The 27,101-nt window shown below is 43.6% G+C and overlaps 1 pseudogene; it reads right to left on the bottom strand.

The window, feature by feature from the left end:
• LOC120401138 lies at positions 1-25,013 on the bottom strand (annotated as a pseudogene).
• Between the last annotated feature and the right edge of the window lie 2,088 nt (positions 25,014-27,101).

Consider the following 27,101-nt stretch of genomic DNA (forward strand, 5'->3'; position numbering starts at 1 on the left):
TTAGGCAACACAGCTCAAATTTTGAATAGAAACAAGCAAGCCATAGAATAAAACATTCAAAAAGATATTTTGCAAATAATATTTATCACTGAGGAACCTGCGGTCATCTTGTGGTAATTCTGGAAATAGAAAAAAAAAGTTAAATGCATCAAATAAATTAGTTGGTGTGAAATATTAGTTCAGTTCTACAAACAATTAGAGCTGGTCAAAAATAGCAGAGAAAACTAAGTAAAACTGTTTTCAAGACCTCCCTCCCCCCACCCCTGTATTTTGATTGTAGTGTCAAAACTCAAACTTTTAATAAAAAATGAGGGTCCACCCACTGCAGGAGGTGGGGTGTAGCACCCAGATCAATTACGTCAGGGAGCTGTGCCACAAACCCAGGTATGCTCTCTGACTCCCCCCCACATATAACACCTCGACAGGAAGAACCACTGGGCAGCTCTTGAATAGGACAGAACAGAGGACAATCCAAATGGCAAATGATGCATCTGACAGATAGTGGAGACTCCTGTGCATTTTACCAGAGAGGGAAAATTGGGAATGGGAAGAACTGGAACTGGTTATAGCATGTGGCATTGCTCATTGCATGTCTCGTTAGCTTATCAACACCATTCCCTCTAGACCCCCCTCTCCCACCCCTTTGGCACACTAGGAGAAGGACAAGGTCTCACAATAAACTTGCTCTGTGTCAATGTCACCAATCTTTGGCAAAAGGGATTAAAATAGATCAAAATAGAAAGGTGGAAGTGACTGTTTTTGGTGGTTGTCCTGTATGTTATCATGGTCGTTGAGGTCCTGACCTGAATATCATTGCATTGTCTTGTGCAATGGGAAGTGGTATGGGATAGAGAATGAAGATGAGGAAATGTGGCTGAAGGGAGGTAGTGTCCTTCAAAAGGCCCATAGCCAGCCAAACAAAAGTATGGACGTGCTAGTGAACACAGACCATAGTGCTGCATGGGGGACAACTCTGGAGTTCTCACCCACAGAGCCAGGACAAGAGACGGAACTAATTGCCATTCTGCCATTGAGATTCTAGTTCAGGTTTGCAAAATTAAGAGCAGGGTCCCCATTTTCCCCAGGAAAGAAGGGGAGTTGGAGGTGGCAGTTTTACTTCTTTCCCACCCAGAGGAGAAGCTAGCAGGGAAATAGAAAAATGAATGTAAATAGGGGACTCCGCCTTGGACAATTCTTGTCCATCTGCTGCTCCACCTGCTATTGGAAAGGCTATGGGCCTACTAAGGTAAACTCCCCAGGGGGTGTGTTGAGCATGGTAAGGCACGGAGTGTCCCTTAACATGGAAATGAAGGAGAACATACTTCCAGGAATGACTCCATGACAGCTGCTCCACACATCCAGCCACCAGCTCCCACTTCTGCTCCCAGTTCTGATTCTCCCATCTCACAATTTGTCATTTCACCAGCCATTGCAGTGACAGAAGGTAAGGGAGCTCTCCTGAGCTCACCCAAGCAGTAGAGAAGAGGAAGGGAACTCCCTTACTCAGCATCTAGAACCGGGGGAGCTGTCAGGCTGCCCTTCCCTGTGCTCCCTTTTGCTTTAATCTTTGCTCAGCGCCTTTTGTTCATTGCGTATTGTAAAAGCACAGGCCTATGTGAGGTCACTGGCTCAGCTCCTCTATCTGATTGGGCTGATATCAAGGGAGAGGTCTCTGTGACACTGGGTCAACATCTCTGTTGCTGTAGCTGTGGCTGGCTGGACTGAAACCAAAGCAAGACACAGGCTTTTCTGAAGTTACACTTGCTGGGCTAGTGTCAAGGAACAGCAAGAAAGATGAGGTTGCTAGTCCAGCATCAGTGGTTCAAATAGATCAAAATAGGATAGCCACCATTCTTGTGTTTGTGTGTCTCATCACGGTTGTTGATGTCATGTTGGGGTTGTTGAGTGGCAGCTATGTTGTCCTGTTAACTCCTGCTTGGCACTCAGAATGAGCTGTTGGGAATAGGACTGGCCAGAAGCGGACTGTGTTAGTGTTTTAGTGTGTGCTTAAACAAGACACAAAACATTACAGGAGGTGGCCTAGGAGCAGGCAAATTTATGCTGGGATGGAGAAGAAAAGGTGGGAGAAAAAATGAAGGTAGTCAGATAAAGTGGGGGAGAGAGAGAAAAAACAACAAGATGAGAACAAAGAAAGAACAGGAGAAAGAGGAAAGGCAAAAGGAGAGATGGTGGCAAGCATGCCAAGAGTGAGGGGACATGAACAGCCTTGGGAGGTCCATATGTCAGTCAGTCACCAGGGAACAATTTAACAAAAATGTTTGGTAACCATTGCCATATGGGGAGTGCAGGAAAACGGTCTGCTGTGCATTGTTTGTGATTTATTCCGCTCAGGCAGGAGTAATATAACCCTGAACAAAGGTCTTGACAGGTAGGAAAAAGAGGAAAATATGTTTTACAATGTGGTTAAAATAAATCAGAGTGTGCCACATGCTCTCTTCCACTTGTGCTCATACACAGTTCTTAAACCCTTTTTAAAAAAAATCTTTCCAATTCACCTCAGCTCACCTTTAAATGAACATTTTGTTTTTCAAAATGTCAACAAGGAAAAGCTGTCACCGAACATTAGCTGTATACCCAACATCTTGCTATTCATGGCTTATGAATAATTGCTTGTCATATGCCAGCTTGCCTTAATTATGGTTTGAATATATATCAAGTTGATGGATTGTTCTGTTGGGAGCTAATACGATAAATATCACAGCATCTCTTTTGGCTTGATCAGGCAGAGCTACAGCTATCACAGCTCTGTTACCTGCTAGCAACCACTCATTGTAGGCTAAATTCAATAAGTAGGTTCAAGTCAATGGAGTTAACCTAATATTGAATAAGGGCCAAAATATTTTGGCCTCATGCAACCACTCTTGGGGCCTGATTTTCCTCTCACACTGCTTTTGTACTAGCATAACTCCGTTGACGGAACTGGAGTTTCTCCTGTCACTTACCCAGGTGTAAATCAGGAAAATTGGCACCCAATATTTCTCTCTTTTCTCTGTCAGCTTGGCTCATGGGATCCTAGGAGTTAGAAATGGAAAAGACTTTCTAGATCATCATAGTCTTTGTCCTACAAGCACACAGTGGATGGCCAGATCTTTCAGGCCTTCCTTATGTAAGTAATCTTTACTTCTGTAAATAATCTCTCAGTTTCAATAAAATTATTCCTGTGAGTACAGGTTTGCAGGACTGGGCCTCTAACCCCCACTACTGATAGAAAACATATCAGATATTAAACTGCCTGAAGTCAAGACCACCTCTCTCTTTCTTTCCACAAGCTCAGTTGGATCACGTTTGCCAACAACCTCTAGTTTTGAAGATTTTAGGTGGCAGGGAGTTATCAGTGGAGAACTCTCTGCTGTGTAATTTTGCTTCCTCCCTTGATCTGACAGAATGCACATCTGTTGGCCTTCTGGACAGTGAGCGTGGCTCATCTATTTACTCAGGCCTTTGCCTGAAGAGGTAGCAGTGGGAAAGGTGTCTAGTTTATTCTGGATGTGATTCTACATAGAGCTGACATAGATCAACAAGCTACTTGGTTTTCAAATTTGTACAGCCAAAGGCTGTTTGGACACATTTAATAAATACAAAAGGAAATACAAAATACTACCTTTCACCTGAGCTCAAGTGGCACAGCAAGAGCTCCCTAAAGAATGCACATAAGGCCTTATGGGGGTGACTGACAGAAAGCCAGTATTTATTAAAAGAAAGCAAAAAAAAGATCAAATTTTGCTTTTCATCCTTCCTGCCTGTCTCCATTACAAACTGGCAAATTAAAAAATCTAGACATTAAATACTGTCCACTTCATTTGTGTACAAAGAAGTCATAGTTCTGTCCATTCATTTGTTTTGTGTGCAAAGAAGTTATGGTTCATAGTTGTCACACTCATTTTTCCATGTTGCCAACGTTCCCGCTCACCTTTGAGCACACACAAAACTATACTGGATTGTGGGAAAGAGAAGGGAAGGAAATTAAGGAGCAGGGAACAAGGTTAGCCAGGGTCATTATAAAAAAGATGGGACAAGAAGGGAAATGTGGGGTGATGTAGAGGCGTGCACCCTTTCCCCCAAACACACATCAACTTCTATGCCATATTACATGCTGGAGCACCATGATCCTGCGTACCCCCCTGACCTTAGGCTGCATGGTGCTTGTACACTGGGGTTTTTTTTAAATACAGTTTAATGAAATAATATGTTAACTGATGGATGTAAATCAAGCAACCCTTATTGATGCAAGCAGTCTCAATGAAGCTGAGGGTTGCAAAATCAGGGAGAGAGAATTTTGTAAATGCCTGTCAAAAAAAGTGATCCTAGAATAGATACAGATCTGCAATGTTAATTGTTCGTGATCCTTTTGAATAGAAGATGCAGTCTAGTGTTTCTCAACCTTTTTGATACTAGGGACAGGCTTGCCGCCTTCCTAAACTGTCAGGATGATCTCATGGACCAGTGCCGGTTCACGAACTGGTGGTTGAGAAACACTGAGTAGTCTATAAAAAAACAAATGGAAATCAATATCATTAGAATGAGGTGCTTATTTTTTCTTTCTTCTGTTTCTGTACCATAACCAAAAACATATTTTTATTTTTTTTATTTCCAATTTATTTTTAAGTGAGAATTGACTTCTCCCATGAAAGTGAACACAACTAATGCAATTCTCAGAATTAGTCTTAATAATATGCAGATCTTTACCTTAGCCTGTAGTGCCATCTAGTGATTGTTCCTTTAAAAGAGCAATAGTTCGTATAGTCTCATTTATTTTGTTTCTTCACTATTGTGCCATGCAAACGTGCAATGCTATGAAAATTACTAGCATTAGAAGACAACACTACATGCACAGCAATTTGGGAACCGTGGGGTCCATATACAGGGCATCATACTGCAAACACTCATACAAATGTAGTAAGTGGTAGTCCCTGTTTGGGCGCCATTTGTGTTACAGATACTTGGGTTAAATTATGTACAGTTCTAGGACACTCTCTTTTCCTGCACTTCAGCTTAACTCTTTTCTGAAGCACAGGCCAGAGTTCTGCCTTTTTAAGACTTTTTGGAAAGAATTACACAGAGTTAAACCTCAGGGCTACTGTTAGAAAAACCCTGAATGTAGGTGCTTGTGACAGCTTCCAAGCCAGCACCCCACACTAAAATAATTATGCTGGATTCTTTTAAAAAAGTCATTAAGGACCAAATTTTCTAACATAGGAACCTGATATGTGCCCTTAAAAATTGTGTGTGCATGTACAAACTTGTAATTGCATATAAAACCAAGCAATAACGTGCTCAAAGATCTACTGGCATATGTACATGCATGCTTTGTCCACTCAGTTCTCTGTTTGCATGGACATATGATGTGCCTGTGTTTAAGGCCTTGTCTATGTAAGAAAGTTGCACTGGTCTAATTGTATCACTTATGCAAATAACGCTCAGATTTACTTCCATCTTTCCAATGATTCATTTTCAGCAACAGAGAATGTCATCCAGTGTCAGCTGTGAAATTAAGGATGTCATAGAAGTTCCTATAATGAAACACTGGTTAAAACAGAAATGTCTCTTATTGGGGCTAAGCAGCTGCTCCATGTCCCACCTCCTGTTATTGTCACCCAATGAGGATCACATCAAAACGTCTCTTCCCACATGCAAACATACACATATTCCCTCTGATCTTTTTTTAGAGAAGAAATTCTCCACAGTGTGGCCTTAAAATGTATCTGTCACCTGGATCCTCTTGAGAGCTTGAGAAGACTGGCAATGGTTTCAATTCTTTATTCTTGAATACTGTAGTCTTGTCAGCAAACAAAGTCTGGGGACTCTCACAGCTAGCAGTGCTTCAATCTTTGGTCTAATAGTTGACTTGGCTTCTCAGTAGCTGGTAAAATAGGCAATCTACAGCCTGTACCCCAAGTGGGACAAGTATTGGGATCAGCATATAAAATTACAGTTTCCTGTGGATATCTGAAAGGCTTTTCAATCTAGACCACTGGGCTCTGTCGTATCCCCACGAGAGCAACTAAGTCAGAGATGGATCTACAGACCCTCACCGCTTTGAGCTCTAATTCTTTTCTCTTTACCTGAGACACAATCTTAGTAGGAAGTAGTTAGCTAAAAGCCAAGTGTTATTTCAATAGACTCTGTAGCCTCAAGATATGACAAATGCTCCCTTCCAACTCTCCCTCTGGGTCCATAAAATACACTGTGGTGGACCTTTCATTACTTCAACTGAGGGTGTCCCTATTATGTAAAGTCGGAATAACTCTGTATTGTATAGCAATTGGGTAATATCCCTTTAAGTAGACTGTAATCCCTCTAGTAGGCCTCTCTGTCTCCTATTGCACTAACCACCAGAACTTAATATAGCAGCAGTGTATATAAGTAGCTAGACCATGTATGTTTATATATAGTTAATAAACGTGGTTATTTGGAGGCCAGCTGTGTCCAGCTGGTTTCCTCATTTCTTAACATTGTGTGCAGAGCAGACACAACAAACACCTGTATCCAACATGGTATTGGGACTCAAGTCTTACAACAGACACACCTCTTGGTCCTGCATCGATCAGCCACTGAGTCCACAGGGCTGTCTTTACCTCCTGTGTCTACAACCTTCCCCTCTCTAATGTCTGATTGGCTCTGCTCTCAGATGGTGAATATGTGTGGGCCCTGCAAGATGGTTTGTCCTTACTGGAAACTGTCTATACGGCTTCTGAAACTGTTACTGAACATGTCTAATAACTGCCACACCCTATATCTAGATGTTTCTGGGTCCTTCTAGCTGAGTTGCGCTGCCCTGGATTCAGCCAAAAATCCATGTCTCCTCCCCACTGCTTCTCTCCCTGCCTTTGGACTTAAAAACCAAATGTTCCTGTATAAAGCATGGGGATTATACAAACTTAAGTTCGTGAGTAGTGCCAATCACTTCGGTGGGACTACTCACATGCATAAAGTTAAAGAGAATGAATGTTAACAGGTTTGCGACCTTATTGTTTCTCAGTGGCCCCAAATCAAATTTGCGATGTTTTTAAGTAAAAAGATGGGGTGAAGGGTGTTAAACAGATGACAAGCTCAGCCTGTGTTCTGAATGCCAAACAGTGTTCTTTCTGGTTTGTCACATCACCTACCTAAAGATTCTGCAGGCCAAATGCTGCTCTCATTTCAACATGTACAACTCAATTGGCCAAGAATTATGCCCTGTGTCCCACCTGCATAATTCCGCCCTTCCATAGGATTGCACAGGTGTGACTGAGCACATAATTTGAGAATGGTGGGCTTGCACAGATAGCCCTTCTAATGAAACTTAGTTACTAATTCTGTTAATGATCCATGAGCCAGAAAAGGATCCAGTTCATGCTCTCTTCTGCATTATTTCCAGCAGACTGACAGTAGTAAAATGAGACTCTTTGTACAAAAAGGAGGGGTGACACTGCCCTGTGTTGCCAACTCTTGTGATTTTATTGTGAGTCTCACAATATTTTCTTAAAGCCCCAGCTCCCTCAGTCAAGTGATTGTGTGAATTTCATCTTGCATTTTTAAAAAATAAACATATTTCTAGCCCTCATGGTTGTAGACAAAAGCTGGAAAATGTGCCCCAAGTGAGTTTAAACACTAGGAAACCAGAAGACAAACAAAAAGAGCCACAAACTTATTGTTTTTTTTAATCGCATGATTTTAGGCCAATCCCATGATTTCTTGAGGCCTGACTCATGATTTTGGAAGGCTTTGGATTGGCAATACTATTGCATACCCAAAGGGAGAAGATCTGTTGAGCAAGAAGATTCCATTTTCACATTGGTACTTTTCATGGGAGCCGTACTCTATAAGGAGAACCCTTTATTTTCTGACTGAATACTGACTGTTGTCACTGCTTCATCCAAAACGGAGACAGTAGTTCCACAAAGTGGTATTTAGGGAAACAAAAGATGGTCTGGTGTTTAAAGCACAGATCTACTGGTCGGGGGGAGGGCCGGTTAGTCTGGCTGTGCCACAAGCTTTCTTTGTCATGTTGGGCAAGTTATTCAACTTTTTTGTGCTCTATCTAAACTGGAGATAATACTACGTAACTTCACAACAGCCATGAGTGTAACTACTGATATTTGGAAAGTTCTCTGAGATCTTCAAAGAATGCCTTTTGGAGTACAAAGTAGTATAAAACTAAATAAACATAGTCACACACGAAGAATCAAATAATTCAGCAGAGTTCCTTTTGATTGTCAGACTTTGTCTCAGAGATATTCAGGATCTAAGGACTATATATTTGTGGCAAGGACTATTCATTTGAGCCATGGAGAGCCAAATCTCATGTGGAGTATGCGGGGAGTGAAAAACGTCTCTGATGTGCCTTTCTGTACCCAGCCATAGGACAAGCAGCAAGTTCCAGTTAGTGGGTGACAGTTGTCAGCCATTAGGAGTAACACTCTGATTTTGAAAGGAATATATTCAGTCTTATTAAAGTCCCAGTTTTCTGTACTTTGATTATAAAAATAATGAAGGTCTGAGGGTGAGCTAAGAGGCAGAAAAATAAAGCATTACATTTTCTATCATCTAATGTTACACAGCACAAGCTAATTGGTTGTGGTCAAGAATTTTTTCTTTCTTCCAGCCTGTAATGCACAAATGCAAAATTAGGTGCATTGTAGCTGGGATTTTCCACTCATTCATCCAAGACTGGCCATTGTTGGCAACATGATAACTGACAAGATGGTTCTTGGATCTATTCTTGTATGGAAAATCCTGTTTTCCTGAGTTTCTTTGTTTTCCAGAAAACAATGAGACAATGCCTTCAAGAGCCACTCTGAGCAATCAGTTTGCAAATTACCAGACATGGTGACTATGTTCTACTTTCTGCTGAGAGCTGATTTAAAAAAAAATCAAAGTTTTAATAAAGAAACAGTAGACGCCAAACACACACAAAGTAGTGTAGATCTCTAATTACTATGTTTGGCAAAAAATGTAATGAAAAATATACCCCTTAATTTTTTCCAGTAAAGACATCAAGTCTGATGACTTGTTACCACGATCTCTTTGAGAAAGCCTTTCCCATAGCCATGCGATTGATTATATTGCTGTGGAATCGCAGTTATCATCTGACTTTTGTATTTTGCATTTCTAACATTTCATCTAGATTATTCTTTCGCTAAATAAAGAAAGAAGCATTTGTTCACTTTGAGAGGTACCATCTGGTTTGAGTTTAACTGGGGGTGGAGGCTGAGGGTGGGGAGAGAAGTAGTTTTCAATCTGACAATACAAAAGGAGCCCAGAGCAATAGGTTTGGGAAAGCATGTTTACCCAGCTATTCCCAGCATTCTATTTCAGTATAATCCAAAACACCTGTTTCAGGGCTCACACCTAGGTAAGGCACATGGATTCCTCTTTTTTCCTCTTTTTTCCAACTCTGCAAATTAATAGATTATGTTTGCCCTCTGGTGGCTGTTTGGGGCTACAGCAGTGAACAAGGATACCTATAAGGATGATGATGAAATATGGGCCTTAAAAACATTGAACTTTGTTGTACCTCTGAGTCAAGAGGAAGGTCAAATCTGCTGATTAGTCAGAGGTTAAAGAGATAGTGTATGAAGTATTTTAAATATTATGTTGAAAATAAGTTACCTCACTCTTTCTGGCACACGGGATGGGGGACAGAGAGAAGCAGCTCTGGATACAAATAAAGCAGCTCTGGATTACAGCTTCCTCCTACTCACACATGCATGGGTTTTACACAAACTGCTAGTAGAGAGAGGGGATGTCATGATCCATCTCGTATTTGTGTCTGAGTGTGGGTTGGAGAGAAATCATACTCTAACTCGTTTGTGTGATGGTTGCAGGGACAAGGATCATACACCATGTCCTTGCGGGGGCAAGGGCCGAGGCCTCTGCACTCCCACTCTCTTTTGCCAAGGGTGAGTTGTAGTGAAGCTCTTTGCTAGGATCTGAACAATAAAACACTCAGCCGCACCTAGAGACTGAGCCCAACCTCATCAAAGGTCATGGGGGCTTTGTCATGTACTTCAGTGGCAATAGGGCAGGCCTTACCATGAGGCAAACTGAGTTGGCCAGACTGTGGTGGGGCGCCACAAGGACCCAGAGTGTAGAAAATTGTGTCTGCTGCTGATGCATATGTATTCTCTCTGCTCTAGATGCACAGAGATGGTGGAGTGCTGTGCTGGAGGAAGGAGGGCACAAGAGACACAACAGGCAGGCAGGAGAAAAGGTGAGAGGGAATAACAGAAAGCAGCAGGAGCTGCAGGGACAGAGAGGAGGAGGAGGACGAGGAGCCTCTTATGTACCTCACTAGCACCCCCAGGAGCCTGGACTGATTAACACCAGATTCTCAGGGAGCTTCCTGTTTCCTGCTGCTTCCCTGAACCCACTTGAGGAGAACAGGCAGTCAGCTGAAGTAATAGGAGCCAGTTAGGCCCTTAAGACGCTGATATCTTCCCTCAGGCAGGCCCTGCTATCAGCCTGCTTATTTGTCCCCTTCAACTGAGTGTTGAGAGCCACTATAGCTGGCACAGAAGAGCAGTCATGAGTGAAAGAAAAAAACGCCCCTCTGGGGCAGCATTCAGAAAAAGAAAGCAAGCAAAGGAAGCTTTTCTATCTAAGCAGGAAGGAGCTCTCCGGAGATACATAGACACAAATGTTCACGGTGAGCCTTCCGGCCCCAGTGAGGATGTGAGTGGTGAGGAGATGCCTGATCTTCCAGTTAGTCAGAGTGCAGGTGACCTGGCAGCTCCTGCAGCATCCACATCTCCATTTCTAATGGATGTTACCATGCACATTCCTGAAGAAAAGCGTAGATCAGAGAAGAGTGTGGTGGAGGTGAAAGAAACAGCTGCTGCTGAGTTTAGTTCCTTAAGTCTAGATGATCCAGGACTGTGGACCCAGTAGCCTAAGGGACTTCCTGTACTGCATGGGCCACAGCAAGTGAAAAACTTCATGTTCCCCAAAGACAATGAAAATAGAAGTTTCCATCCAACACATTACTGGTGTGAAATCCCCAATGGTGACACAGTGGAGAGGCCATGGCTTATGTACTAAAAAACCCAGAATACTGCATACTGTTTTTGTTGCAAACTGTTCCAGTTTAACCTTCCAGCCACATTGGGTTCTACAGGAACAAAGGACTGGAAAAATCTGGCTAGAAATCTGTCATGCCATGAGAAGGCAGCAAATCACCAGAGAGCATTCCATAGGTGGAAAGAGCTTGAGATGAGACTAAGTTTGAAGGCCATCATAGATGATCAGCATCAAGAGAAGATTGCATCAGAGTCTCTTTACTGGCAAAATGTTCTGAAAAGGCTCTTTGCCATTGTGAGAGTGCTTGCTACTCAAAACGTAGCACTGCATGGCACTTCAGATCAGCTGTATATGCCAAACAATGGAAACTTCCTTAAAATTGTGGAGCTGATGGCTGAGTTTGATGCAGTATTACAGGAGCATCTAAGAAGAGTCACCATCCAAGGAATGTACACACATCACTACCTTGGAAAAACAATTCAAAATGAGATCATGTTACTGGCAACAAAAGTCAAACAGAAGATTGTGGCAGATTTGAAGTCAGCACGATATTACTTTGTTATTCTGGACTGCACATCTGACATCAGATTCTTCCTAACTCGCATGACACCATGGGCTTCAGCATAGTACATCCCTGATTGGTTGTGAATGAGAAGAGAATCCAGCTCAATGGTTCCATGAAAGACTATTAGGATATGTCTACACTTCAGCTGGGAGTGTGTTTCCAAGCCTGGGTTGTTATATCTGTGTTGGTCCCAGGATATTAGAGAGACAGCATGACCAACAAAAGTTGGCCAATAAAAGATATTAACTCACTCACCTTGTCTCTCCAAGCCCCGATGGACAGATACATCTAGCATGCTAAAAATAGCAGGGAGGATGTTGTGGCATGTGCAACAGCCTGGGGTAACTTACTTAGCTCAAACCCCAGGGGTCAGGCAGGCTTGGACTCAGTCAGCTAGCCTGAGTCATTGACCCTGCCGCAAGGTCCACACTGCTATGTTTAGCTCGATAGGTCAGTCTACCCGTTCCAGGAGGCACACTCCCAGCTGCAGTGTCGTTATGACATTATGGGCCTGATTCTAAGGCACTTTATGTGTGGAACTCCCCATTGTCCACAGCGAGTGCCAAAGAAGGAACAGCTGCAGGACTGTGCTCATAATATGCATACTGTGTATTCCTCCCACCCCCAATTAATAATGGGATCTTTTTGGTCTGTAAATAAAGCTTCCCTAGGAGGTCCATTTTCAAAATGAAATGAGATTGTGGGGGAAGGGAGCTGCTGGTTCCAATATCTTTAGATTCCACAAAGAGCCCAAATAATTATGCTATGTTATAGCAGCCAACATACACGTTATTTTGCATGCCATTATGCTACAAATACTCTTTCATCAGTCCATTGGTCTTTCACCAACTCCAGCACCAGAAACCTCTGCTTCTCCTCAGAGCTGTGCCAAGGCTTTGGAGCTATGTTGCAGCTAGAAAGCTGTCTAAAGCCATCTAGTCTGCATGTAATTTTGATATGAAGAAAATAGCATCCAACAGTGACAGACTTGGGCTAAAAATAGGATTTTAATAAAATCAGGTTTGTTGCTCTGGGCTCATAGAGGCACCAGTATTAAAAAAAATTGTTATATTGAGCACTGCTCTGAGAAATCAACACTATTTAGAATGAAATATACGCACATGCGTACATACTGTGGCCCAAGTTTTGAAAAGTAACTAGTGGTTTTAGGTTGCCTCATTTTTTGGGTGCCCGGTTTGAAACTCCTTAAAGGGGCCTGATTTTTAGAACGCGCTGAGCATCTGTCCTCTGAAAAGCAGGCTCATTTATGGTGTCTTGGGTTGGGCACTGAAAATCACTAGCCAGTTCTGACAATCTTGGCCTGTATCTACATCTACACATAGAAATTAGGGTTGGTCTGGAATTTTCTGGCAACATGTGTTTTGGCAGAGAATGCAGTTTCTGGATAATTTCAGTCTTGCTGAATTTTTTTGATTTTCCTAATGAAAAATCAAAATGAAATATATTTAGTCTGGGGTCTGGTTGCCTAAGTAGAAACATCTCATTTCCAGGCAAGTTTGACATTAATCCATATGTGCCTGAGATACTGCAGTGTCTCATGGAAGCTGCAGTTTGAGTGCCTCGTATCGCCATTCTCCTCTATGGGCTAGGCTCCCTTCGTGGACTACATCTCCCATGATACACCTCAGTCTCCCCTCTGATTTCTGCAGTGAATCATCATAGAATCATAGAACTTAAGATCAGAAGGGACCATTATGATCATCTAGTCTGACCTCCCGCAAGATGCAGGCCACAAAAGCTGACCCACCCACTCCTGAAATAATTCTCTCCCTTGACTCAGCTGTTGAAGTCCCCAAATCCTGATTTAAAGACTTCAAGTAGCAGATACTCCTTCAGCAAGCGACCCCTGCCCCATGCTGCGGAGGAAGGCGAAAAACCTCCAGGGCCACTGCCAATCTACCCTGGAGGAAAATTCCTTCCCGACCCCAAATATGGCAATCAGCTGAACCCCGAGCATGCGGGCAAGACTCTCCAGCCAGACACTCAGGAAAAAGACTTTCAATATCCCAACATTGACCCTTGGTACTAATTACCAGTGGCGGCACGTTATTGACCTATTGACTAAATCACGTTATCCTATCAAACCATTCCCTCCATAAACTTATCAAGCTTAATCTTAAAGCCAGAGAGGTCCTTCGCCCCCACTGTTTCCCTTGGTAGGCTGTTCCAGAATTTCACTCCCCTGATGGTTAGAAACCTTCATCTAATTTCAAGCCTAAACTCCCCGACTGCCAATTTATATCCATTTGTTCTCGTGTCCACATTAGTACTGAGCTGAAATAATTCCTCTCCCTCCCTGGTATTTATCCCTCTGATATATTTAAAGAGAGCAATCATATCTCCTCTCAACCTTCTTTTGGTTAAGGAAAACAAACCGAGCTCCTCAAGTCTCTTTTCATATGACAGGCTTTCCATTCCTCGGATCATTCTAGTGGCCCTTCTTTGTACCCATTTCAGCTTGAATTCATCCTTTTTAAACATGGGAGACCAAAACTGCACACAGTACTCCAAATGAGGTCTCACCAACGCCTTGTATAACGGGACTAGCACCTCCTTATCTCTACTAGAAATACCTCGCCTAATGCATCCCAAGACCGCATTAGCTTTTTTAACAGCCACATCACATTGCCGTCTCATAGTCATTCTGCGATCAACCAGGACTCCGAGGTCCTTCTCCTCTTCCGTTACTTCCAACTGGTGTGTCCCCAGCTTATAACTAAAATACCTGTTAGTCATCCCTAAATGCATCACCTTACACTTCTCACTATTGAATTTCATCCTATTACTAATACTCCAGTTTACAAGGTCATCCAAATCTCCCTGGAGGATATCCCGATCCTTCTCCAAATTGGCAATACCTCCCAACTTCGTGTCATCCGCAAACTTTATCAGCCTACACCTACTTTTGGTTCCAAGGTCAGTGATAAATAGATTGAATAAGATCGGACCCAAAACCGAACCTTGAGGAACTCCACTGGTAACCTCCCTCCAACCCAACAGATCACCTTTCAATACGACCCGCTGCAGTCTCCCCTTTAACCAGTTCCTTATCCACCTCTGGATTTTCATTTCGATCCCCATCTTTTCCAATTTAACCAGTAATTCTTCATGCGGTACCGTATCAAACGCCTTACTGAAATCAAGATATATTAAATCCACCGCATTTCCCTTGTCTAAAAAATCTGTTACTTTCTCAAAGAAGGAGATCAGGTTGGTTTGGCACGATCTACCTTTCGTAAAACCATGTTGTAATTTGTCCCAATCGCCATTGATCTCAAGGTCCGTAACTACTCTCTCCTTTAATATTTTTTCCATGACTTTACATACTACAGATGTTAAACTAACAGGCCTGTAGTTACCCAGGTCACTTTTTTTCCCCTTCTTGAAAATAGGAACTATATTAGCTAATCTCCAGTCAAACGGTACAACCCCCGAGTTTAGAGATTCGTTAAAAATTATCGCTAATGGGCTTGCAATTTCACTCGCCAATTCCTTTAATATTCTAGGATGAAGATTATCTGGGCCGCCTGATTTACTACCGTTAAGCTGTTCAAGTTTGGCTTCTACCTCGGATACTGTAATTTCCAGCCTTCATTCCCATCAGTCACTCTGCCACTATTCCTAAGCCCTTCATTAGCCTCATTAAAGACCGAGGCAAAATATTCGTTTAGATATTGTGCCATGCCTAGCTTATCCTTAATCTCCACCCCGTTTACAGTTTTAAGCGGACCCACTTCTTTCTTGGTTTTCTTCCTATTTATATGGCTAAAAAACCTTTTACTATTGGTTTTAATTCCCTTCGCAAGGTCCATCTCTACCCGGTTTTTGGCCTTTCTCACTGCATCCCTACACCCTCTGACCTCAATAAGGTAGGTTTCCTTGCTGATCCCTCCCATCTTCCACTCCTTGTACGCTTTCTGTTTTTTTCTTAATCACCCCTCTGAGACGCTTGCTCATCCAGCTCGGTCTAAAACTGCTACCTACGAACCGTTTTCCCTTTCTCGGGATACAGGCCTCTGACAGCTCCTGCAACTTCAACCTGAAATAATCCCAGGCGTCTTCCGCCTTTAGATCCCTAAATATGTTAGTCCAATCTACTTCTCCCCTCATTCTTCTCTTCTGCAGGCTAAACAATCTCAGTTCCCTCAGCCTCTCCTCATAAGTCATGTGCTCCAGCCCCCTAATCATTTTTGTTGCCCTCCGCTGGACTCTCTCCAGTTTATCCACATCCTTCTTGTAGTGTGGGACCCAAAACAAGACACAGTACTCCGAATGAGGCCTCACCAGTGCTGAATAGAGGGGAATGATCACGTCCCTCGATCTGCTGGAAATGCCCCTACTTATACAACCCAAAATGCCATTAGCCTTCTTGGCAACAAGGGCACATTGTTGACTCATATTCAGCTTTTCGTCCACCGTAACCCCTAGGTCCTTTTCTGCAGAACTGCTGCCCAGCCATTCAGTCCCTAGTCTGTAGCAGTGCATGGGATTCTTCCGTCCTAAGTGCAGGACTCTGCACTTGTCCTTGTTGAACCTCATCATATTTCTTTTGGCCCAATCCTCTAATTTGTCTAGGTCCCTCTATATCCTATCCCTACCCTCCAGCATATCAACCACTCCTCCCAGTTTAGTGTCATCTGCAAACTTGCTAAGGGTGCAGTCCACACCATCCTCCAGATCATTAATGAAGATATTGAACAAAACCGGCCCCAGCACCGACCCTTGGGGCACTCCACTTGATACTGGCTGCCAACTAGACATGGAACCATTGATCACTACCCGTTGAGCCTGACCATCTAGCCAGTTTTCTATCCACCTTACTGTCCATTCATCCAGCCCATACTTCTTTAACTTGCTGGCAAGAATACTGTGGGAGACTATATCAAAAGCTTTGCTAAAGTCCAGAAATAGCACATCCACTGCTTTCCCCTCATCCACAGAGCTGGTTACCTCATCATAGAAGGCAATTAGGTTAGTCAGGCATGACTTGCCCTTGGTGAATCCATGCTGACTGTTCCTGATCACTTTCCCCTCCTTTAAGTGGTTCAGACTTGATTCCTTGAGGACCTGTTCCATGATTTTTCCAGGGACTGAAGTGAGACTGACTGGCCTGTAGTTCCCTGGATCTTCCTTCTTCCCTTTTTTAAAGATGGGCACTACATTAGCTTTTTTCCAGTCATCCGGGACCTCCCCCAATCACCATGATTTTTCAAAGATAATGGCCAATGGCTCTGCAATCTCATCGGCCAACTCCTTTAGCACCCTCGGATGCAGTGCATCCGGCCCCATGGACTTGTGCTCATCCAGCTTTTCTAAATAGTCCCGAACTACTTCTTTCTCCACAGAGAGCTGGTCACCTCCTCCCCATACCGTGCTGCAGAGTGCAGCTTCTCTGGGAGTGACAGAGGCAAAAAAAGCATTGAGTACACTAGCTTTCTCCACATCCTCTGTCACTAGGTTCCCTCCCTCATTCAGCAAAGGGCCCACATTTTCCTTGACTTTCTTCTTGTTGCTAACATACCTGAAGAAACCCTTCTTGTTACTCCTAACATTTCCGGCTAGCTGCAACTCCAAGTGTGATTTGGCCTTCCTAATTTCACTCCTGCATGCCTGAGCAATATTTTTATACTCCTCCCTGGTTATTTGTCCAATCTTCCACTTCTTCCCTTAAACAGCATTAACCTCACCTCTTTCAGCTCTTCATAGGTTATCACCATAACATTTTCATCATCCACATGCTTGTTCCATTCAACTAAATAATCAAAATAGGAGCCCCGGGATACTGGAGAAAAAAACCCAGAAAATCAGAATGATTCAATAATAATGAGGTAAAAGTGAATTGAGACAGGGGACGTGGACTCCTGGCTGACTTCATGGTGTCAGACAGGGTTTTGAGGTGAGGACTACAGTAACAGGTTTTGCAACTGCTCCTCTGAACAAAAGCAATAAGTGTTCCCTCTATCTGACGGCTAGTACTGGCCATGAATGGAAGAGCACACATCTGCTAAGTGGAAAGGACTAAACACCCTCATAACCACCTTAGGGACATAGCATACAAGCTGGAAAGCCAGCCGGCTGAACATTCCAGTGCATTCCTGTTTGCCAGGGAGACATCCTGTCTGACTGCTGGCTGGGTCAGAAAGGAGTCTCTCCTTTGCACTATTCCCAACTACAGCTGAGTGAGTGATGGATTTTTTGGTTCAGACACTAAACTAAAAAATTTAAAAAACAATCTTGTTTGATTTGAACCAATAACAATTTTTAATGTTTTTTAATAAAAAAGTAGAAAAAATTGGTTTAGAAGAAACCAAAATGTTTCACTTGACTCCAAACAAATTTTATTTTGAATTATTCACTTTGATTCAGACATTTTGGGTGCTTTTCACCATTTTTTGTGGTAATTTAAAAGTGAAGTGCCATTTTGAATAGAAAAGTTGAACAAAATATTTCAAATTGAAATAGTCAAAATGAAATGATTCAGAATGATTGAAACAAAATGCAACAAAGAGTCCTGTGGCACCTTATAGACTAACAGATGTACTGGAGCATAACCTTTCATGGGTGAATACCCACTTCGTCAGACGCATGCTTTTTACAGATCCATATTAACACAGCTACCCCTCTGATACTTGAAACAAAATGTTTCCTCTGTTTAGAAATTTTGTTTCTAAAATTAGAAAATTTCTAAAATTTCAAAATTTAAATTCTAAAATTTAGTTTCAAACAAAATTATTTATCAAATTCAACCTGAAATCAGCAAACATTTTTTGCTCTCCAAAAAACAATTAGTTGAAAACATTTTGCTCAGCTCTATTCTCAATAATTTTAGCCTTCTACCCAGTATATGAATTCAGCTTATGCATTGATTAGCAGAAAGAAAAGTTATAGGGTGAAGTTGTTTTGAGTTGCTATATTGCGTTTGGATTTCTAGGCCAGCATGCTTATGTCTATTTTAATAAGTATTAGCATAGCTGGTAATATAATTCATATTTAATTTCCTAAATCTGTGTTTCAGATTATATAAGATTCAGGGTAATGGTGGCCAGGCCATAAGAGCTTATATGACTTATTCAAGATCACAGACGGAGTCAGTGTCAGTGAATAAATTATCTCTTGATTTCAGGGGTCACAGGCTGATTTCAATTACATCATTTATAAATCTACAATAACTTTAAGACCAAGAAGTTTTTCGTGAATTATAATACAACTGAGATCAGAATCTGCCCTCAGTCTCCCTGAATCCCAGTGCCCAGTTTTGCCAATGTACTAATTAATCAGAATAGCTAAAAAACAGAAAAACAGAGTGTACTTTTTCCATGCATAAAAGCTGCAAAATACTCATCCCATGAGCTGAAGGAGGGAAGTGTAGGCATATTGTTGTGAAAATGGAAGTAAGATACAGCGGTGTCTTTTGGATTTCGAACCAGCAGCAGTATCTAAAAAAATACGGAAATGAATTATTTGTTTAAAGGTTGAAAGTCAATACAAAAAAGTTTGTACTTTTCCTAGCAATGAGCACTATGGTAATACAAGTAATTAACAATAATTAGATAAGAAGAAGTTTATATTTTTTTAACAATCACAGCATCAGTAGAATCAGTTTAATTAATTTTACCTTATTTGAAAAATAAGGAATGGCAAAGCTCATTAGCAGGATATTTCTGCTGAAATGATAGCAGAGAAACAGTCAACATTTAAATTTTCAGCATTAGATTTCAGTGTTCATGCACCACGTAGATGAATGGGGCCAGTTTACTCCCAACCTAAAGCTATTCTATTTATGATACTGTAACTGAGGACTCACCTTGGCCTTGCTTTTGAAAATAGATTTGGGCAGGACTTGAGGAGAGAGATGTGTTACTATGATTCTTCTGAAAGGTAATTCCTTCATCCTCTTTAAATAAAATTGGAAAGAAAGGCAGAATTAAATAGCGTCTCTAATAGAATTTTATCATTTTAAGATTTGTTTTAAAAAAGTAGACTTTGCAGGAAATAATATTTCTTTCCTGCCAATCCAGAGGGTGACTATTTCACTACCATTAACATACGGAAGAATTTAGGACAAATTAGCATTAATTTTTCCAAGGCCTTCTTGAATCTCTCATTTCTTTCAAACTTTAACTACCATGCTCCCAATTATTAATGTTCCTCTAATTCCCTCTAGTGAACGTGGCCCCATGTAAGTTGCTCCTCCAGAGGAAATACTGTTCAAGACCCTGTTCTAACAGTATTTCCAGCCTGACTAGAAATTGAGATGTCCAGCTGAGTTTAGGTAGAACCAGTAATATACTCATTATCTAATGGCTGACAATAAGCACTTCTCCAGAACCTCTTAGACATTCAGATAAACATAACTAGCAAACCGCTCTGCAATAACATGTCTCCCAGTAAGTGTGCATCTGCCGGCATCTTGGGGTGGCTTTGTGTCCTAGCAGACAGATAAAGCAGTACTGGTATTCAGGAGACCTGAGTGTGTGTGTGCAAGTCATTTCTCCACTCTGCCTCAGTTTTACCTTCTGTAAAATGGGGATAATGATACTTATCTCCTTTGTAGCTTTGAGAGCTACTGCTTAAAAGTGCAATATAAGAGCATGGTATTATTATGCATGTCTAATCAGTATCTTTCTATAGTTCCAAAAAGACAGATCACCATGTCAAAAAAATCAGCATCATAGCTAGGGCCCTACCAAAATCATGGTCCACTTTGGTCAATTTCATGGCCATACAATTTTAAAAATCATAAATTTAACAATTTCATCTATTTAAATCTGAAATTTCACTATGTTGTAATTGTATGGAGTCGTGACCACAAAAAAAGTTGTGGGTGGGGTTGCAAGGTTATTGTAGGGTGGGTTGCGGTATGGCTACCCTTACTTCTGTGCTGCTGCTGGTGGTGGTGCTGCCTTCAGACCTGGGCAGTTGGAGAGTGGCTGCAGCTGGCTGGGATCCCATCTCTGAAGGCAGAGCCGCCGCCAGCTACAGCGCACAAGTAAGGATGGCATGATATGGTATTGCCACCCTTATTTCTACGTTGCTGCTAGTGGGATGCTGCAATCAGAGCTGGGTGTCTGGCCAATAGCCATGACATTCTGGCCACCCAGCTCTGAAGGCAGCACAGAAGTAAGCGCGACCCCCCTAAAATAACCTTGGGACCCCCCTGCAACTCCCTTTTGGGTCAGGACCCACAATTTGAGAAATGCTGGTCTCCACCATGAAATCTGTATAGTATAGGGCAGTGTTTCCCAAACTTGGGACGCCGCTTGTGTAGGGAAAGCCCCTGGCAGGCCAGGCCAGGCCAGGCCAGTTTGTTTACCTGCCGCATCCACAGATCCGTCTGATCGCGGCTCCCACTGGCCGCGGTTCGCTGCTCCAGGCCAATGGGAGCGGCGGGAAGCGGCAGCCAGCACATCCCTTGGCCTGCGCCGCCTTCTGCACCCCAAACTCATCCCAAGCCCTGCCCCACCCCAGAGCCCACACCCCCAGTCAGAGCTTTCACCCCCCCACTGCATCCTCAACCCTCTGCCCGAGCCCTAAGCCTCTCCAGCACCCAAAACACCTCATCCCCACTCCCAGCCAGAGCCCTCACCCCCACACTCCTACTCTCACCCCCAGCCCTGAGCCCCTCCCACACCCCAAACCTCCCATTCCCAGCCCCAGACAGAGCCCTCACTTGTACTCTCACCCTGAGCCTCTCCCACACTCCAAACCCCTCATCTGCAGCCACAACCCACAGCCCTCACCCCTGCACCCCATCCCTCTGCACCCCTCCCATCCCCAAACTCCCTCCCAGAACTGGCACCCCCTCCCTCCGCATCCCCTCCCATCCCCAAACTCCCTCCCAGAGCCTGAACCCCAATCCCCTGCCCCAGCCTAAGGCCTGCACCCCAGACTTCCTCCCTCACCGAAACTCCCTTCCAGAACCTTAGGCAGGTGGGGGGCGGAGTTTGGGCTGGGGCAGGTTCTGGGCACCACCAAAATTTCTACAAACCTGCCACCCTTGATCCTGCCCTGCAAGCCTGAACTCCCAGCATTCTCAGGACACATGCTGATCCCTAGTGGCCACTGCTGATATCCAGCACCTCCGTCCTCTCTTAACCTATGAGTCCCTCTCTGGATTGGAACTGGACTGGAACCAAAGACCATCTTGGAAGCAACATTACCAGCCCAAGTGGTCAAAAATCATGAGTTGACCCCGCAAAATCACAGGCTGTACTGCCGCCGCTTCATCCATTCTTCGGCGGCAATTCGGCGGCAGGCCCTTCCCGCCGAGAGGGACTGAGGGACCTGCTGCTGAATTGCTGCCAAAGAGCCACCCCTGGGGGAGGGCGCAATTTTATATTCTTGCCTCGGGCGCAAAAATACCTAGTTACGGCTCTGCCATACAGCCCACCTTCACCCTCACAGTCTCAATCCTCGTCGGTCCTTCGCCGCCCCTGTGAATATTCCAACACCCCGCCTAATTTCAATTCCTAGGAAAACACTGTTTGCATTGCTTGTGTTATGAGAGCTTTTGGGCCAAACAGAGGGCCCTCTGAAGTCATCGATATGACCCCTTTCTCAGGCAATTAAATCAGTTACTTACAGAAATGATAAAATAATAACACACACAAATTCTGTCTACAGGGATTGTACATGGCATATCAACCAGCAGTTCAACAGCTACAGATTCCGTGAGCTTTGTACTGGTGTTAGAGGTTGTTCATCTAGGATTAATCACTTATCTCTTGAGTTTTTGCTCCTGTTGATTTTTTCTAGAACAGAGTTCTGATAGCACGGATTCACCTCCCCATACAGCAATCAGATCTAGTACCTCCTGTTCGGTCCATGCTGGAGCTCTTTTGCAATTCTGATACTCCATGGTCACATTTGCTGATGAGCTCTGCATGGTCACCTATGCTAATCAGCTCTCCACGCTGGGCAAACAGTAAATGAAGTTCAAAAGTTTGTGGGGCTTTTCCTGTCTACCTGGCCAATGCATTGGAGTTGAGAGTGCTGTCCAGATTGGTCACAATGGAGCACTCTGGGATAGCTCCCAGAGGCCAATTCTGTCGAATTGCGTCCACACTACCCCAAATTCGACCCAGCAAGGTCAATTTCAGTGCTAATCCCCTCGTCAGATAGGAGTACAGAAATCTATTTTAAGAGCCCTTTAAGTCAACAGAAATGACTGCATTGTGCGGACGGGTGCAGGGTAAAATCGATCTAACGCTGCTAAATTTGATCTAAACTCGTAGTGTAGACCAAGCCTGAGTCCTCTCCCATTGCCTCCCCTAATAGCTCTGAAATAAGGGGAGGTGGTCTCTCCAGCTGAATGAAATCCTGGGAAACCATGAGGCAGAAAATCAACCCTGGAGCTGACTGACAGTTAAAAAAGGAGCTGATAGCAATCAGAATGGGAGACTCTTAGGCAAAAGACATCCCCTGTCATGGAAACTAAAATGGAGAGGGGTAACCGAAACTCCCCTAAACCCTTAGTCTCATTCACAATTGCCTGTTTTGTGGTGGGGGACCTGAAATCCTTCCTCTCCACATAGTCAGCTCTTTGGGGACAGTAATAGTGCAAAGGAGAGAGTGACAGATCGGAATCTAAGGAAACCCTGTGGTGGGGAGGTCATTTGCATGAATTATCCACCCCTTGTCGGAACCTCCATGGTTTCCAATCATGGACTGGCTAAGCAAATGCACTGCACCCTGACTGTACTGACCTGATCATACCTTGGGGGAGGTAAGAGTCCTCCATAGCCTGTAAAATTCAACCATTACAGTTTATCAATTCTTAGATGTGTCAAACAGTTCATATTAACATTTCTAATATCATCCCGTGCTGACCTTAAATTTCTCTGGATCCCCAAATTAAAGATGTAGAAATACAGATAATTCATTTGTAATATTCATTCTCTCATTAATTTCCTCCTTTGTATATTTTGCAGCTGTAATTTCCAAGTCATTTAAGACTTGATCAAGCCAGTTAGAACCTGAAACAAGATAGAAACTGGTTTAAAGACCATGGAAGTGAAAATTGTCACAAGTGTTGAATGTATTTAGTTGCAAATATTAGTGTATATCAATTACTGTGGAAGAAAAAACATTAACATTCAAGGATAGTAGCTAACTAAACTGAAATCTTACTTTGATACAGGAATATTTTCCTGTTGTTAATGACACAAGCTATGAGTGAACAGAAGTGTCATATGATTGGGCCAAATAATCTGTCAACAAACAGGAACAGTCCTGTTTGTGAAGCACATACTTCTTTGCGACTAACAATTTAGTTATAAATCACTAAATTAAAAACTATGTTCTCTGGGTGAATTCATGTCACAGATAAATGCAGGCACCACCATTGTCACTGACTAGGCTCCTACTTGCCAATCCAAGGTAAGCCATTAGTACTAGCTTGACCAAAAGCTAAATATACAATAATGGTTTCTAAAAAGAAGAAATCAATTTGGGGGAAATGGACAGAAACACTTGTGATCATAGTTATGTGAAATCTGGATACCCTCATATCTGTGAGTCACACTGTGTTTTTTCTCGGATTTCATCTGTGTTAATCTGGAATCATTCCATTGGCTTCAATTGAGTGTCTTAAAATTTACAGCCGTGCAACTGACAGCAGACTTTGATCCAATTTTTCCATGTGAGACTTGCTCAATTAATAAGTGACGGAATTGTTTTTCCAACCACCAGCTCTTCAAACTCAGTCAAATTGACAGCCAAGCTGTTTTCTTAGCTCATTCATCATCACAATGCAAAATATTAGTAAAGGGTTGTTGGCTGTATTGAATCAGATCTACAATGAGACACACATGAACATTTTATAATGTGTTTCCTCTGATGTTTGGATGTAACATTACAACCTTATATCTTTCATGCTTGTGAACACAAATTTATGTTCAATATTTAGTAGATCATGGTATCAAAGATCAAGAAATCTTTTTCTGCAAGGTACGTGTTCATAACACTGGACATATAGTTATTTAAAATGTAAATATTCAAAAGGAGAAGAAAGTAACTGATGGTCATTAATGGCTGAAATTATTATTCTCACCTTATTCATCTAACAATCCCTAATACAGTATCTTCATGATGGACAGCATTTACTATGAATTGCAGGCATGTATAATTATTGCATTACATGCTGCCTAATCATTCATAACTATAACATTTCATATTTAGTTTTTGTAACAAGCTAGCAATAGTCACCAGTTTTAGGGTATCCCGCTAGGATCACATCGTCACTCCTGGCTTCAAAAGAATCAAGAACTTGGAAAGTTTCCAGGTTGCAAAGAGCAGCAGGATACAAAATTCCTTTATAGGAAAATAGCAGGTCTTCAAGGGCTGCCTTTTCACTATCAGCCAATGCTTTATCCAGATATTGAGCTACTGTCTTTCTGCTCTTATCCATCTTTGAGAAACTCTCTATTCAGAGAGACTGAAGCTCAGGCTGTCTTCTGGCGAAACAACTGTGGTAGTGATGTACGGCACAGGGCCGGCCAGGGGGTGGGCAAGTGGGGCAATTTGCCCTGGGCTCCACAGGGGCCCCCACGAGAACGGCCGAGGCTCCCTCGCCGGCCCGGCATCCAGCATCCAGCAGCCTCCTGGGCAGCCCCTGCCCCGCTCAGAGCCGCGTGGTAAGAGGGCGGGGCTGCGAGCTCCACGCCGAGTGGAGGAAGCTCAGGCCCCGCTGGCGCTCACAGCCCCGCCCCTTTACCACGCGGCGCTGAGCTCAGGGGCCCTGCCGGAGACACGCTGCCTCTGTCCAGGGAAGGGCCTGGATGCGCTGAGGCTCTGGGTGAGGGGGGGCCGGGGCCAGGGGGGTTGGCTAAGGGGCAGGGAGTCCCAGTGACAGTCAGGGGACAGGGAGGGGGCAGAGGTTGGGGGCAGTCATGGGGACAGGGAATGGGGAGGGGTTGGATTGTGGGCGCCCGGGTCTGTCAGGACTCAGCGGGGGGTGGATAGGGGTCGGGGCAGTCAGGGGATAGGGAGCGGGGTGGGGTTCCGGGGTGGTGGGGGGGGGGTGTCTTGGGGACGGTGAGGGGACAAGGAGCAGGATGGGTCGGGGATTCTGAGGGGGGCGGGCAGTCGGGGGGCAGGAAGTGGGTGGAGGTCAGATAGGGGACAGGGCCAGGCTGTTTGGGAGGCACAGCCTTCCCTACCCTAAAGCTCATTCAGCAGTGTGAAGCTTGCAGAAGAGCCAAGCTGTTAGCTTTTCCATTAGGGCTACCATCCCTTTCACTTTTCAAATGCCAAATTATAGTGTATATGTAATTTCAGTGCCATAGGGAGATTCATGTCAGGGGAGGGTAGCTTCATTTAAAATTAGCCACTGGGGGAAGGCTCACATGAGAAGAGCAATATCCTTCCCAACCCTACCAAGGGAAATCCCCCTCCCCTGCATTCCCTAAGGCTTCCAAGGAGTTAATTCAGTGGTTCTCAAACTTTTGTACTGGTGACCCCTTTCACATAGCAAACCTCTGAGTGCGACCCCCTCGCCTTATAAATTGAAAACACTTTTTTATATATTTAACACTATTATAAATGCTGGAGGCAAAGCAGGGTTTGAGGTGGAGACTGACAGCTCACGACCCCCAGTTTGAGAACCCCTGGGTTAATTTAATTTTAGCACCCTGTGTCCATTCACATGCATGTGCTATTTTGAGCATTTCAGTTTTCACAACATAGGCTTATCCCAGATTTTGGAACAAGCTCAAATGCTCAGTTTGTGGAGTATGTACATAAGCTATACTAAAGACAAACCCACAGTAACAGTCTCCAGTTTGTGAGGGACCCCATGGAGCCAGTCTCTAGGAAACAGATAAATGCATGGAGGTTAAGTCCATTAATGGCTATTAGCCAGGATGGGTAAGAATGGTGTCCCTAGCCTCTGTTTGTCAGAGGGTGGAGATGGATGGCAGGAAGGAGATTACTTGATCATTGCCTGTTAGGTTCACTCACTCTGGGACATTTGGCATTGGCCATTGTCAGTAGACAGGATACTGGGCTGGATGGACCTTTGGTTTGACCCAGTATGGCTGTTCTTATGTTCTAAGCTAAATGAACCCAAAGTTATGGAGACAGATATGAGTCAAGGAAGCCAGCAGAGTATCAGAAACCTGGAAAAATCTGCCTGGATGGGTTCAGGCATTTGATCACAAGCTGAGGTGGTTCAAAAGTTTTGGATTTTTTTTTAAGCAGAATTTTTTATTGTTTCTTTAAACCAGGCCTGCACAACTTGTAAAGCGGCGAGGGCCACATTACTCCAAAGAAAACAGCTGAGGGCCGAAACCTCCCGGCCCCGCAGAAACACTCTGCCCCAGGGCCGCCCAGCCCTGCGGAAACAAACCCTCCTTCCCCAGCGCCACCCCACCAAAATAGCTGTGGGCCAAAAAGGAAGGCTGGGGGTGGGGAGATGATACTTTATTTTAAATCAATGAGGGGCTCCCAGCTGAAGAGGTGGCTGGGAGCTCTCAGGTTCAAATTAAAGGGCCCGAGG

The sequence above is a fragment of the Mauremys reevesii genome, linkage group 3, assembly GCF_016161935.1.
Source record: "Mauremys reevesii isolate NIE-2019 linkage group 3, ASM1616193v1, whole genome shotgun sequence".
Taxonomy (NCBI): Eukaryota; Metazoa; Chordata; order Testudines; family Geoemydidae; genus Mauremys; species Mauremys reevesii.